We start from the raw sequence: 14,811 nt of genomic DNA on the forward strand, positions 1-14,811 counted from the left end.
GAAGGGAAGGGAAGGGAAGGGAAGGAAAGGAAAGGAAAGGAAAGGAAAGGAAAGGAAAGGAAAGGAAAGGAAAGGAAAGGAAAGGAAAAGGAAAAGGAAAGGAAAGGAAAAGGAAAGGAAAGGAAAGGAAAAGGAAAGGAAAAGGAAAGGAAAGGAAAGGAAAGGAAAGGAAAGGAAAGGAAAGGAAAGGAAAGGAAAGGAAAGGAAAGGAAAGGAAAGGAAAGGAAAGGAAAGGAAAGGAAAGGAAAGGAAAGGAAAGGAAAGGAAAGGAAAGGAAAGGAAAGGAAAGGAAAGGAGAGAAGAGAAAAGAGAAAAGAAGAGAAAAGAAAAGAAGAGAAAAGAGAAAAGAGAAAAGAAGAGAAGAGAAAAAAGAAGAGAAAAGAGAAGAAAAGAAAAAAGAAGAAAAAAGAAGAAAAAAGAAGAGAAAAGAAGAGAAAAGAAAAAAGTTAAATTTAAGAACTGAAATGGGTGAAGCTCTGCTTAAATTCACAGCAGGAAACAATTACAATGGTTTAATAATCTGTGACCAAGATATAACCACAGAAAACTGCTGATGATATAATCACAAAATGGATAATCTCTATCATTTATTCAATACCAGTGATAGGTAGTTCATCGTGGTGTTTGCAAGACTAATGCTAGAAAAATAATAATCGTAATTAAAAAAAGGGGAAAAAGAAGTGATAATTGTAAACCACTGATCACTTCTCACAAAATATAGTAATTCAGTAGGATTCTGCATGTTCAGGAAAAGTACTGTAGTACAGCAATATTTATTTTGTCTTGCTTTAAAAGCCAGGCAGTATGCCTAATAAAAATTCTTTGCAAAAATATATAGCATTAATTTCAAATTTCTGTAATTAAAATATGCTTATTCTAAAAGGAATAGAATTAAATTGAGCTCTGACTAGTAGGTTACACAATTAGTAATGAGTCTTTTTTCTTGAACACTTATTAGGAGGATGAAATACGAATATCTTGCAGATCAGCTTTTGCCAAGGCCAAATAAATAAATGCAATTTATGTAGTCACATTCTGCTTCCTCTGAGGTACTTGATAACTGAATCACACTTATTTCCAGTCCAGATGAACAGGCCTATTATCCTTTCTTAGGATCTATTGCATTTCAACTCCATCCTCCTTGCATCAAAAGGCCATATAACTATTCAGAAACTTTTCAGAAGCTAAATCTGCATTGTAAGTAGTGTTGTGCAATGGGACCGTATCTACAAGGTTAAGCAGTTGGTGTGGGTGACCATACAGATACATCATATGCATTATGGACAGTTGAATAAGACCAGGACAAATTATATCTTGCGTATTGAACTACTGGTATTTAAGGTCAATAGGGTCAACATATACTGATTGTGCGTGTTATTGTTCACCGTTTTTTTCTAAAGGAATCTCATGCATGTGCTTTGAGACTTCTTGGTGACACTACACTAAGCCTGGTACAAGGGGGTGATCATAGACTCACAGAATCACAGAATGGTTTGGGTCGGAAAGGATCATCCAGTTAAGATCATCCGCTTAATATCATCCTGTTCCAACCCCCTGCCATGGGCAGGGATGCCTCACACTATGTTGTTAAAGGCTTTGTCCAGCCTGCCCTTGAACACTGCCAGAGACGGAACATTTACCACTTCTTTGGGCAACCTGTTCCAGTGTCTCACCACTCTAGCTTCCTGGAACAGGCCGCCTATCCTCACTTCCACTTTCTATAGGATTTCTTTTTCCATATAAGCTATAAGCTTCCATGATAAAAAGATTAATTTCAACATGCACTCTTGATGTCAAGTAAAATGCTGATATAGGCACAGATGGACTAGTTCCTGTATTGGGATCAAAGCCGTACCAGAACATACCAGAACATATGTGGAATGCCATTTCCAGCCTGCTCGAAACCTGAACAGTAGAAGGTACAGTGGAGGCATAGGAAATAGTACTTGTCTTTGATTGATTGTAAATCAGTCTGGCCAAAATATTTTTCAAAATTAGCTACTGGTTCCATATTCAGTTAATACACAAAACCAAAGCAGCAAGCAATTACTCCAGGTCATCTAGGACATGTCCTACTCCAGGGCAGAATCCATCAAAGCCAAATAATTTCTGAAAGGTGTTTTTCTAACTTGTTCTTACTTGTTTTGGTTTTTAGCTAGAACAATCTTCTTTATCTAAAGCTACCTGCTGCACTGAGACGTGCAGAGTATTTATTAGTGCACTTTCATGTAAGGTGAGCCTGCACACCCTTCACACCAGATATGGTTACATTCATGGTGGTAGGTACCTCCTAACATGATTTTAGACTTCTCCAGATAGAAGATGACATATAAATGTAATCTTCTTTTATTTTGTTCTGGAGCAACAGGATTTAAAAGAAGCACAAGAGTAGAGTATATAACAGATATTCTGAGATACAACATAATGCAGTAAAGAATGACATCTTTCTGTGGAATTGTTAGACCATTATACAGAATTTTATAGAAAATTGTATTTTTGCTATATATATTGGTTTTGAAAATCCTGTAGCAAGCTTATCATGCTCTGTTACATTTTATAAGGTTTTTTTGTAAAACTATGTGTAACAAAATCAAGGTAGAATATTCTTGAGGGGGAAAAGGGAAAAAAAAATGTGGTGGACAAACAGCAATTCTTACCATGATATTGGTAATACTATTTGTCTGCGCCACTGAAAACTTGTGGGTCTTTGCAAAATCACGAATGACTTTTTAAAATTATGTCAGTGGATTCTCTCTGGTTAGGATGTTTTCTTTTACAGCAAAAGCATATGAGAGGTTCTGTTCTGCTGGTTTATCAGACTCAACTCTTGTCTGATAATCTGTCAGCTGGTTCCAACTCTGATAAAAAGTTTTATGTTGCAAAAAAGTGCTGAAGTCTCATTGATTTGATGTGAATACATAGATGTATGAAGTGATAGATTCAAAATACTGCTCCGTTTGAGAAATCATTTTTACTACAACCTCATTGTTACAAATCAGACAATCTGTGCCACAGAAAGCCATGGGGAACTATTTTTCCTTTTTTTTTTTTTTTTTTTTTTTGCTTTGTTTCTGAACTTCTGGATTATATCTGCCTCATGTTCCCTACCTCTTAACCAGAAAAAAAACCTCTTTTTGAAGGCTGAGCTTCTCAGGGATTCTCATGATTCCACCATCTTTAAAACAAACAGAAAGAACAAAACACCAACATTTGATGCTAAATCAAGAGTGATTGTTACTTTATATATATTTTATGTAAAATTACATCATGCATTCATAGATTCACATAATTTAAGAGTTGTTTCTGCTAGGATCATCTATTTTGAAAGTGTGATAGGCTATAGAATTTCAACCTAATATTTAATATTTTATGTTCAGCAATTCTGTTTCTCAATGAAAAGGAACACATTTACAAAAAAGTTACTCAATATTTATTTATTTAAAAAAAAAATTTAAATTTATCCTTATTTGATAATATGAACTAAAGATTCATTATACAGACATCTTTTTCTGTTTGTTTTTTTTTTTTTTCTAACATAAACATCCTGCCAACAAATCTTTTCAATATATGATGCTGATTCATTACATCTGATCTTGCAGCTGATGACCGAATTCACTGCTTGAGCAAGAGAATGTAACTCCATTGCAATGAATTAAGCTATGCCTGAGCTAGTGAGAAATAGGAGCATCAGAAATCAGAGGACTTGTTATAGAGAGACTTCTAGTTCAGCATCTGGGTATATGCAGAAACGTGTTGGCTTTTTGTTTTCGTGTGCCTACAAATCTATCTAACTGACCAAAAATAGACTCTTCCAAGAAAAAAGATACAGACATTAATTATAGATTCCTTGAAAGTTTATGATTTGGATTCACCTCTTGGTGTTGGGTATGAAATATGTAATACACTCCATGGGAAGATTCTCCTGTACATTAAATTATGGATTAGTTCATGGAAATCTGTTCAACTGTTTAGTAGAAAGTAAATCTACACACTCGTCAAGATTTAAAACAATTTAGTAACACAGCTGCTGTTGCAGATTTCTGTAGCTTTATGCTAAACTCCGACTCCAGAAATATTGGTGATTCTCAAGAAAAAAAATACATAAATCTTTAAGAACTACTCAGTTTTAGAGATCGGATGACATCAGTCCCCCTTTCATGCTTCTGACCACTGTGGGATCTTCCCAGGATCACAAGTTTATCTTCGCTGGGGAAAAAGGCTATGTGTAGTCAGGCTGACTGTCTCCCGGCACTCCCCAACTGCACTGAAAGTGGCCACTAATAGGTTTGAAATGGCAGCACATTTGTCCTCTGGGGAAGGTTAGGTAGAGCTGTGGAAGATTTCTGCTTCTCTCATACAGAAAGTTTTAAACTGGATGGTTTTCATGAAGGAAGGGATTTTATGACCTTCTTATTGTCTGCAGAATGCCAGAAGCTTTTCAAAGTAATAGCAACCTGTGTAAAAGACTGAACTAAACCCAGCTTTCATTGTGTCCATCACAGCCACGTTCCCCTTAACTTTCTGTACATAAGCTTTCCAACTGCTTCGCTGCTAAAAAATGTCATAATTGCAAAGCAATGCTTTGCAAGAAGAAATATATCTGCTGCATTGAACTGTCAGGAATCCAATTAAATACATGTATGTGTCTGTGGCAGAGGAGGGCATAAATAAGGAACCGGGGTTAAGCTTTCCAAATTGGAAAAGTTTGACTTCTATGCCACAGTCATACAAAAAAATAAAAAAAAAAAAAAAAAAAGAAAAAACAAAACAAAACAAAACAAGAGAAATCCCCACACCCCCAAATGTGTTTTTGTACATCTTATTTTTTTTTTTTTCCCCTGTTAATACATTATACTTTTAACTGACAGAGAATTTATTGAGACCATGTTTTGAAGACAAGGTATGTCCTTTTATGAGTCATTGCTAAGTCTTTTAAAAAGGAACTCATGGACTGATTACGTCAGTTCTTCAGAGCCTGGTTGAGGCTCAATTTTCTACACTGTTGGGCTCTCCAGACTTCTGGTGGAGTTCATAAGAAGTGGACGTAGGCAGCAGTAATGAAAATTGGACTCTTGAAATATCTCCAGTGGGGGCTTGCGAAAAATATTCAGAATTTATGTCCATTTCTCAGAGACACTTTCAGGACCTGGGATTCCTGATACATGAAAGATTTTATTCCATAAGGAACTTTTTTTGCTCCAAGTGATAGTTTAATTCAAAGGCAACTGTGAATATATTTTCACATGAGGCGTAGGCTCAGAAGTGCTCTCTGTTTCTGATCATGCTGCATCATGCAGAAACATTTGGATATACCAAAGGAATCTCACAATAACATGGCACGTGAAAACGGCACAGTATATCCCAAAAAGTTGGTTTTTTTTTTTTTTCCAGGGGCCCAGCCCTTGGAAATGTTCAAGGTTTTCTGGCATGGCAAAGGAAACTGCTGGCACATCTTTGTATCATCAGGCCATAATACCTGCAGGTCCAAACAATGCAGCTACAGAACCATATCGGTATGTTGTTGCCACTATTAGCCCCAGGTTAAACATCAGGCTTGATAGTTGTGCTTAATTTCAGTTTGAGGCTATTAGTCAGCTCCTGGAGAGGATTGGGAACATCAGTGAACTTTGTTCAGAAAGTTGTCTGCACATGTGTAAAAAGAGTAACCGTTGACTTGACTGCAGTTTTGTTATGCCAGTTTTTCCCCCAGAATCTCAAAGTAATGCTCTGGGTCCCTTGCTCTAATCGGAAGCTTGTGAAATTTAGTGAATGTTTCTGAAATGGCTTCTCTGTATATTGAATGTCACTACTTCACTGCATAGGTTCCTGATTTATACATCGATGGAATTTATTATTGTTGTTGTTGTTATAGTGACCTTGTATGAATTTTTGATCCATCATATTGAAAGCTAGACTGCAAAATGCAATGACAAGTACCCCCTACTGCATAAAAAGTCAAATGTGTTCTTGAAAAGTACAATGCGCATAGAATGAGCCTAGGGAACTGACTGGCCCTTTTTGTTTGTATTTGTCATCTAGCAGGTTCAGCCTCTGCGAAGAATTGCCTCTGGTCTCTAAAAGAGGAATTAATATGCATTTGACTTCAAAGCTGAAAAAGCTGCAGACTTATATTATTTCTTTATTTGAAATAGGTACAATGCTTGCTTGAATACTGCATCCACTTTTCATGACCAAAATTCTAAACAATGTGGACAAACAAGATAGGTTTCGAGAAAAACCTCACAAATGACTAATGGATTAAACATGCCTCATCATGAGGCATTCAAGGTACTTGATTTATTCAGCTCATAAATACGTGTGACATGACCATAGTTTATAAATGTATTTCTTATAAATGTGAGAAAGAGAATTTGAATAAAATAGTTTACAAGACAAAATAAAAGTAAGATTGAGTGTCTGTAAGTTGAAGCCAGAGAAACCTGAACTATAAATAAAACTAAGGTTTAACAGGATATGTAATGAACAATGTGTGGGAATGACATGTCAAGGGTTATGTTGGATTTTCATCACTAGAAATGTTTAAATCAAGGAGTTACCTCAACACTGGAAGAGGTTGTCAAGAGAGGCCATAGAATCTCCGTCTTCAGAGATATTCAGAATGTGACTGGATATGACCCTGAACAACCTTATTCAACTGTGAAGCTGTCTCTAACTTGAAAGTTGTCCCTGGTTTGAGTCAGAGGTGTCTTCTCTCAGAGGAAATGTCTGGTATTTGAAACTTCATACAAGAGTCACCTTGACCTCTGTCTTCATATGTCAAAGGACTTGTAGGTCAAAACAGGAATTATGACCTTCAAAAACAATGCCTGGGAAAGGAAACCAAATCCTGTCTTTTATGATACCTCTACCTGGGTGGATTTTTCCTCTTGTCCCCCCTTCATTGCTTTCCCACCTAAGCAGCTCTGACGTTTTTGTGCTGTCATTTGCTTTTTACACAGCATAAAATTGAAATAAGAGAAGCATTAATAAATACTAAAAGAGCTACTCAGCTTAGCAAATTGATTCTAAATAAGGTCAAAGCAAAGGCCTTTCTGAAACCCCATCACTATTTGCTCCTGAACACTAACAAATAGCATTACAAAAGGCCTGGGCTTATACTGTTTCCTTGACTAACCTGTCTGAGCAGGGCATTAGGTAGCCATTTGTTCCTCTTTGTCTTCCTACTTCACTTAAAGATGCCTACCACATCTTCTTACTGAGATATTCACCCTTCCAAATAGCCTGAACTGCTTTCTGGGCTGAAAATTTCCCCTTTGCATCAATCAGACTTGACTGGCTAAACAGGAGATTGAGGATCTATCTCATGTTGAGTACATGTTGGGAAATGGTAGCATTTGTGTCTGAAATATATGGTTGAATGTTTGGGGTGCCTTGTTCTGAAATTTCCCCCTTTAGGGTAAGTTCTCGGAAACTGAGGTTAAAGAATTACTCTAGAAATATTATTGGCTGGCTGAGGCTTATAAATTTGCTTTTTCTAAAACTACTGAAATTGCGGGCTCTGAGCAGTTCCACTGGACAGACAAACAATGTACATTGTTTTTCTCCTGTCCTGTGACTAAACACATAGCCTTTCCTTTGTGTCTTAAATCAGTTGGGGAGCATACAGGCCTGCTTGACAGTGTACATTTTTGAGCAGCAGAGGCAGAATAAAAGCAAAACACATGAAACAGTCCACTGGTTTCTGGCTGACAGCTCAGGTTCACTGTTGAGGCCTATTGTCTTTACAGTGCTATGGAAAAGTTTCGGAAAGCTTTGTTCTTTATAGACATCTCCCAACATAACAGAACTGTAAAGAAGATGAGCTTTAGAGAAGTAACCACTTATGGCTCTTTTACTAATGATCTGTTTTGTGTTGTTCCAGTACATTTCAAAAGTCTTTGGTGGGATCACTTAGCCATCTCAGTACTGCATAGTTCATACGCATTGAATATTTCTACATTAAGAAGACGTATTTCATTGCAGCCTGATTTACATTCAGAGACTGTCTTGAACATCCCATCAATGATGTGCCTGACACAAAGCCACAAAAGCAAAGAAAAAAAAAATTCTTTTTTATATAAACACACAAACGCACACACACATACATATATACAGAGAGAGAGAGAGATCTCCTTTGCTACTCAAACGGAGCTAAAGGTTACAGTCTGTAACTATAACACTATTCAGAAGGGACAACAATACATATTTGCAACAAATTTCTGAGGTTTCAATATTTTTTGAAATGAAAAATAAGACCAGATATTGCTAGGTCTTCATCCCCCTTATTTTCTTTTTCTCCCGCTTTCTCTCATCAGATGTAACTAGGTAGCTTGAACCTTAGAGACTCTCCCAGAAAAAGCTTTTTAAAAATCAAGAAGCCTGCATGAAACATTTTGGCTTCTGTCAAACACTGTACTTCAATGAAAATACACTTCAAGCTAGTGCCTGCACCTCTGCTACCACTCTGGATAACACAGTATAATCTCAATGCTTCTTTCTTTGAAGCCATTATTTCCTATCACCATTCTCTCACTCCTTGTTATCCAAGCCAAGGTTACAACATGTCTTTCTGCCCATATTATTTCCTGGATTCTCCCCAGTCTGTCAAGTTTGTGTATGCCTGACATATGTAGAGCAGTTCTTCTACTAAGGGGAAAGACATAAAGCTGAACTTTGGATTTTAAACAGGCAAAAACTCACACAACTGTCTGAGACTGCCTCTTCTCTCCTAGATCCACTTTCTATGAGTTGGCTATGCCCCTTTGGGACTTGGGTGCTTATATCTTTAAGTGGTTTTTTTTATGTGCATGCCTCTATAGGCTTTATGTGGAAAGGTTTTAGTAGAGGGGAGCTACAGGGGTGCCTTCTGTGAGAAGCTGCCAGAAGCTTCCCCTGTGTCTGATGGAACCAATGCCAGCCAGCTCCAGGAGAGACCTGCTTCTGGCCAAGGCTGAGCCCATCAGCAATGGTGGTAGCGTCTCTGTGATAGCACATTTAGAAAGAGGAGAAAGTTGCTGCACAACAGCAAATGTAGTTGGAGAAAGGAGTGAGAATATGTGAGAGCAAGAGCTCTGCAGACACCAAGCTTGGTGCAGAAGGAGGTGAGGAAGTGCTCCAGGTGGCAGAGCAGAGATTCCCCTGCAGGCTGTGGTGCAGACTATGGTGGTACAGACTGTCTCCTGAAGCTCGCGAAGGTGCACAGTGGAGCAGATATCCACCTGCAGCGCATGGAGGACTCCACACTGGAGAAGGAGGATGCACAAAGGAGTCTGTAACCCCATGGGCAGCAGGCTGGGCCCGCACTGGAGCAGGGTCCTGGCAGGACCTGTGGCCCATGGAGAGAAGAGCCCGCGCTGGAGCAGGTTTGCTGGCAGGAGCTGTGACCCCACAGGAGGTGCACACTGGAGCAATCTGTTCCTGAAGGACTGCAACCCGTGGTGAAGCCCTTTAGGGACCCACACTGCAGCAGTTCATTTTGCCTGTGACAATCGTTGGTGAGTGATCTCCAATGAGATCCAATGAGACTTTCATTATATTTTCTCTCCTCTATTCGATTGAGGAGGGGACTGATAGAGTGGCTTTGGTGGGCACCCAGTGTCCAGTCAGGGACAACCCAACACAAGACCTGTTAATAAGCACCTCAGCGTGGTGCACAGTGGAGAACACATAACGCAAATTTTACCAAAAGCAATGAAAAGTGGGCGACAATTCCAGAAACCAAAAACCTTTGACTTGAGAGAAATACATGTTTTCAGTTGCTTCTCAGCACTATTGAAGAGTATTCAGCACCTGCATAAGGTATCATTTTCACATAAGCATATGCGAAACAGACACTCAACGCTTGCCCACCTCATACCTCAGAGTTTGTTTCCACCTGTATTTTCTTCCTTGCGTGAAGAACAAGAGAAGTTCCCACCCTTGGTAATTCATTCCTATGCTGTCACTGCAGTGCATTATCTACTCAGCTGTGCCACCGCTGCTCTTCCTGGGACAACACTGCAAAACAGGTCACCAAAATGCTTGCATTAAAAGTAAATACATAGCTATTCTTGCTCTGCAGATACAAACTACGCACAAGGCACATATCTATCCATAACAATCTCAAACATTTCAGAGCAGATCATTTCATTGATTCATTTTCCAAGGTTCCTTAGGCTTATAACCTTTGCTACAATTCAGGAGGCAATGCATTATGGCACAGGAAGTGAAACAAGTTTCTAGGGCAGCAAATATAAAACTATTTAGCTGACAAGGCTGTGTGTGTATACGTGTATTCTTTAAAAGACATTATACATGTCAATGTATTTTTTTCTGCTTATTCTTACAGAAAACACTTTTTGTTTCTTTGGTCTTTGTATCACCTATTTCACTCCTTCTTACCCAACACACAAGTGCTGGAGCATGTCCTGAGAAGAGCAACGGAGCTGGTGAAGGGCCTGGAACACAAGTGTGATGAGGAACGGCTGAGGGACCTGGTGGTGTTTAGTCTGGAGAAGAGAGGTTCAGGGGGAATCTTATCACTCTCTACAGCTACCAATGACAGGAGACTGTAGTGGGGTTCGGTTCGGTCTCTTCTCCCAAGTAACAAGAAATAGAACAAGAGGAAATGGCCTCAAGTTGTGACAGGGTATATTTAGATTAGATATTAGGGAAATTTTCTTCACTGAGAGGGTTGTCAAAGACTGGAAGAGGCTGTGCAGAGAAATGGATGAGTGGCCATCCCTGGAGATATTTAAAAGATGTGGCTTAGGGACATGGTTTAGTGGTGGACTTGGCAGTGTTAGGTTTGCAGTTGGGCTGTATGAACTTACAGGTCTTTTCCAACCTAAACAATTCCATGATTCTATGACTCTATGATTAGGAATTTCTCATTTACTTTGCTCTTTCCCTGATCCACTCCAAGAAAGAAAACTTTCCTAAGAGAAAACAAAGTTTTAAGAAATTCTTATGCATGAACTGAACATTAAATAATAGCATGTACACTAATTGAATAGGAACCCATTAGTGGTAACTTTAATGACCAAGGGAAATTTAATCATGTTACAAAGTTAAATGATTAAATGATTATTTAATATAGAAGATACTGAATGGACTTGGGTAGTTTAGACAAGATTCTTTGGCACTTATTCCTTCCCCCCTGTGCTAAACCAAACACTGATAGATAGCTGAAATACTTAAAGTTACCCTTCAAACTGTTTTATACAGATATTTACAAACCATATTTATACGGTTGATCCCTTAATAGTTGTGTATTTAGACACATGTTCAAGTTAGCTTGGCTTATTTTATGAAAGGAGTCACAGTAAATCACAATTTGCACCTGCACACCCTGCAGCAAAAGACAAGGTTTATGCATTAACAGAGACCTGAAGGAAGATTTTTTAAACTAATGTTCTTTACCTCATTAGCAATGTGTTCACCTCACTAATGGTCAGTTAATGCAGCAATATACTGTGACAAATTAAACCTCAGTAACAAAGTTGAGATAGGATATTGCCATGGTTTCACCCCAGCTGCCAACTAAGCACTGAACAGCCACTCGCTCACTCCCCCCTAGTGAGATGTGGTAGAGAATAGGAACAGTAAAAGTGAGGAAACTCATGAACTGCAATGAAGACAGTTTAATAAGTAAAACTAAAGCTGCACATGCAAGCAGAGGAAACAAAGGAATCCATTCACCACTTCCCATTGGTAGGAAGGTGTTCAGACATCTCCAGGACATCACAGTTCCATCATGCATAAGGGTTACTTGGGAAGAGAAATGCCACCGCTCTGAATGTCCTCCATTTCCTTCTTCCCCCAGCTCTATATGCTGAGCATGACACCATATGGTCTAGAATACCCATTGGGTCATTCAGGGTCAGCTGTTCTGGCTGTGTCCCCTCCCTCTTGAGCACCCCCAGCCTGTTCACTGGTGGGGTGGGGTGAGGAGTAGAAAAGGCCTTGACTGTGTAAGCACTGCTCAGCAATAACTAATCCCTGTGATAACAACACTGTTTCCAGCACAAATCCAAAACTCAGCCCCATACTAAGCACTATGAAGAAAATTAACTCTACCTCAGCATATATATGCATATTTGTTTTAACTGTGGTTCAGAAAAGGAGCTCTACCTTGTTATTTTTATAATAATATATTGTTATATTTTATAACTTTTTAGCCAGGAAATATGATTTCAAGTTAATTTTTAATAAACTAATTTTATTTTGGTCTGCCTCTATTTCTTCGTTTTTATGAGGACTTGGCAAACCACAAAGTTTATTCTTGGAAGTTCAATTGACTTTTTTTCTCTATTTTTATATTTTAATGAAAAGCTAAATATGACAAGATGAAATGGTCTTTATTTAAAATTTTTGGCCTGAAAGTCATTTCTATTTTACCTTATGTGCATGGACAAGCCCAGAGGGTACTGACTTATCCACAGGACAAGGTTTGCATAATGGTGGAAGGGATGGTATTTTTATTACATATCTAGCATGTCATGAACTGTGCCAGAAATCTCAAGTATAAAGTTCTTAAGAGAATACTAGTCTATAACCTACAGGCAATTAATAGGAGCTAAATAATGAATAATCTTCTAAACAGGTCTATGGATTTTCATCTGTAGCACTGAAAAAAAGGAGCCACTAGGAGAAAATATTTTGGGCTTTGGTTTGTCCATAGATTTCATTGACTGAATCTTGATATTGAGCCAATAGAATTTAGTGGAAGCTCCAGCCTGAGTTAGGTAGTCAGATATTTTTATCATGGCTGAACAACTGAATGTGTACTAAAAAATAAGGAGTTAGAAGTCAGAAAATTAAGCACGGACTCAGCTGGGTTCATCAGCATGCCAAGTTCTAAGCACTCTCTTTAAAGTTCTTTCTCCACCCAGTTTATCATGGACATCCTGTTTAGAGTATTATTTTTAAACACTAACTGAGAAAGGAAACCAAAAGCTATACAATATAACGATTAGGACTCACTTAGAAAGAATGGAGCCTCAGGATGAAATCATTCCCTGTTGTTTAGCAGAGCAAAGATCTTCATCTCAGGATCTTACCTGCCAGGAAATTATCTAATAAGAAAGGTAATACTGTCAGCAGTGCACTGTGGAAGGAGTATGCTTATAGTTCTGTTATATTATTTTCTTTCAGAACAGGCATAAATGGTGAGAAGTGGGGAGACAAGTGGGAATCTTAACCAGTTTGCATGCAGAGCTGCTCACACATAGTGTAATTCTGTTCATACTCGGAGATGTAATGTTGGTTATCAACGAATTTCATTAATTTCTAAGAAATTTAGGCATCTATAGGAAGGTGATTTTAAGGGGTTTATTTTATCTATAAGCATCATTTGCAGCAACTAGATACAGATACATTTTGTAGATAAAGTCTCTACTGTCTCTGTCACGTTCCTTAATGAACTTGGCCTCAGGTTGTGGATGCTTTACAGAAAGGAATATTTTGAGTGGTTCTGTATTTGTAAGGAGTCTAGAACAGGGCAGTCGTGGTCTAAAACTTACATCCTAGCGACTGTAACACAAACAGATAAAGAACACAGGCAATAATAATAATAGTAATATCTACTAACATGTTAAATAAAGGAGAGCCACCTGCAGGTAGCTGATCAACATATTAAAGAAACTTGTGAATATCTGTAATACTTCATCCCAATTTATCATCTGGTGAAAGAACTAGGTCTTAAATCCAGCTTTACTTCATTGTGTATGTTCTAAGAGCAATCTAAAACAGAAGTTAGTAAGCTGAGCAGGAGGTCTCTGATAGTTGAGAACATGTAACATTGGTATATGCAGAGTATGGCTGTTTTTTTTCACTACTTCTTCCAGGTAGTTTGTAGTATTTCTGTGAAATATAGAAAAAAGAAAAAAAGGAAAGGAAAGGAAAGGAAAGGAAAGGAAAGGAAAGGAAAGGAAAGGAAAGGAAAGGAAAGGAAAGGAAAGGAAGGAAAGGAAAGGAAAGGAAAGGAAAGGAAAGGAAAGGAAAGGAAAGGAAAGGAAAGGAAAGGAAAGGAAAGGAAAGGAAGAGAAAAGAGAAGAGAAGAAAAGAAAAGAGAAGAAAAGAAAAGAGAAGAAAAGAAAAGAAAAGAAAAGAAAAGAAAAGAAAAGAAAAGAAAAGAAAAGAAAAGAAAAGAAAAGAAAAGAGCAAAGGAAAGGAGAAAAACTTTCCTCAAACATCTGTTGAAATATTTGCATTTCTTATTTCATATTAATAATAAATATATACATAATAACAATAGTACATACATATACACGTACATAATGAAAACCCACCCTATAAGGTGAAGTGTACTATTTTTTAACTTATCTTGTTTCTGATCACTTAAAGAATACAAATATTGACAGTGACATTTTAAGATCATAAATTATTTTCTAGTAAGCAACACTTCTGCTTTTCATATTCACAGTTTAAAAATAAAAAATAAAAATACATACTCCTTTTTCCCTTTTTAATGGTTAATTAGGTCACTAATCAAAAGAAATTCTTAAGAGGAAAATGAAATGTTGACATTTTGCAATTATTTGCTACTGTGAATAATACACAAACACACTACTTACGGTTAAAGTGGCTTTCAAACCCCTTTTCTGCCATTAGGGCATGAACTGACTGCAGAATCAGTGTATTTTACTTGATATATTGCCACATTATCTACTTCAGTGCTTCCACTTAGTTTGGGTCACTTACATTTCATTATACTGTACCTTGGCTGAGTGCAATAAAAAAAAAGTTTATTGCAACTGCAAGCTCCTAATTAAACATCAGCTGTAAACTGAGCTACCCATTACAGATTATATATATAAAAAGATTATATTC

The sequence above is a fragment of the Strigops habroptila genome, chromosome Z (assembly GCF_004027225.2).
Source record: "Strigops habroptila isolate Jane chromosome Z, bStrHab1.2.pri, whole genome shotgun sequence".
NCBI classification, from domain to species: Eukaryota; Metazoa; Chordata; class Aves; order Psittaciformes; family Psittacidae; genus Strigops; species Strigops habroptila.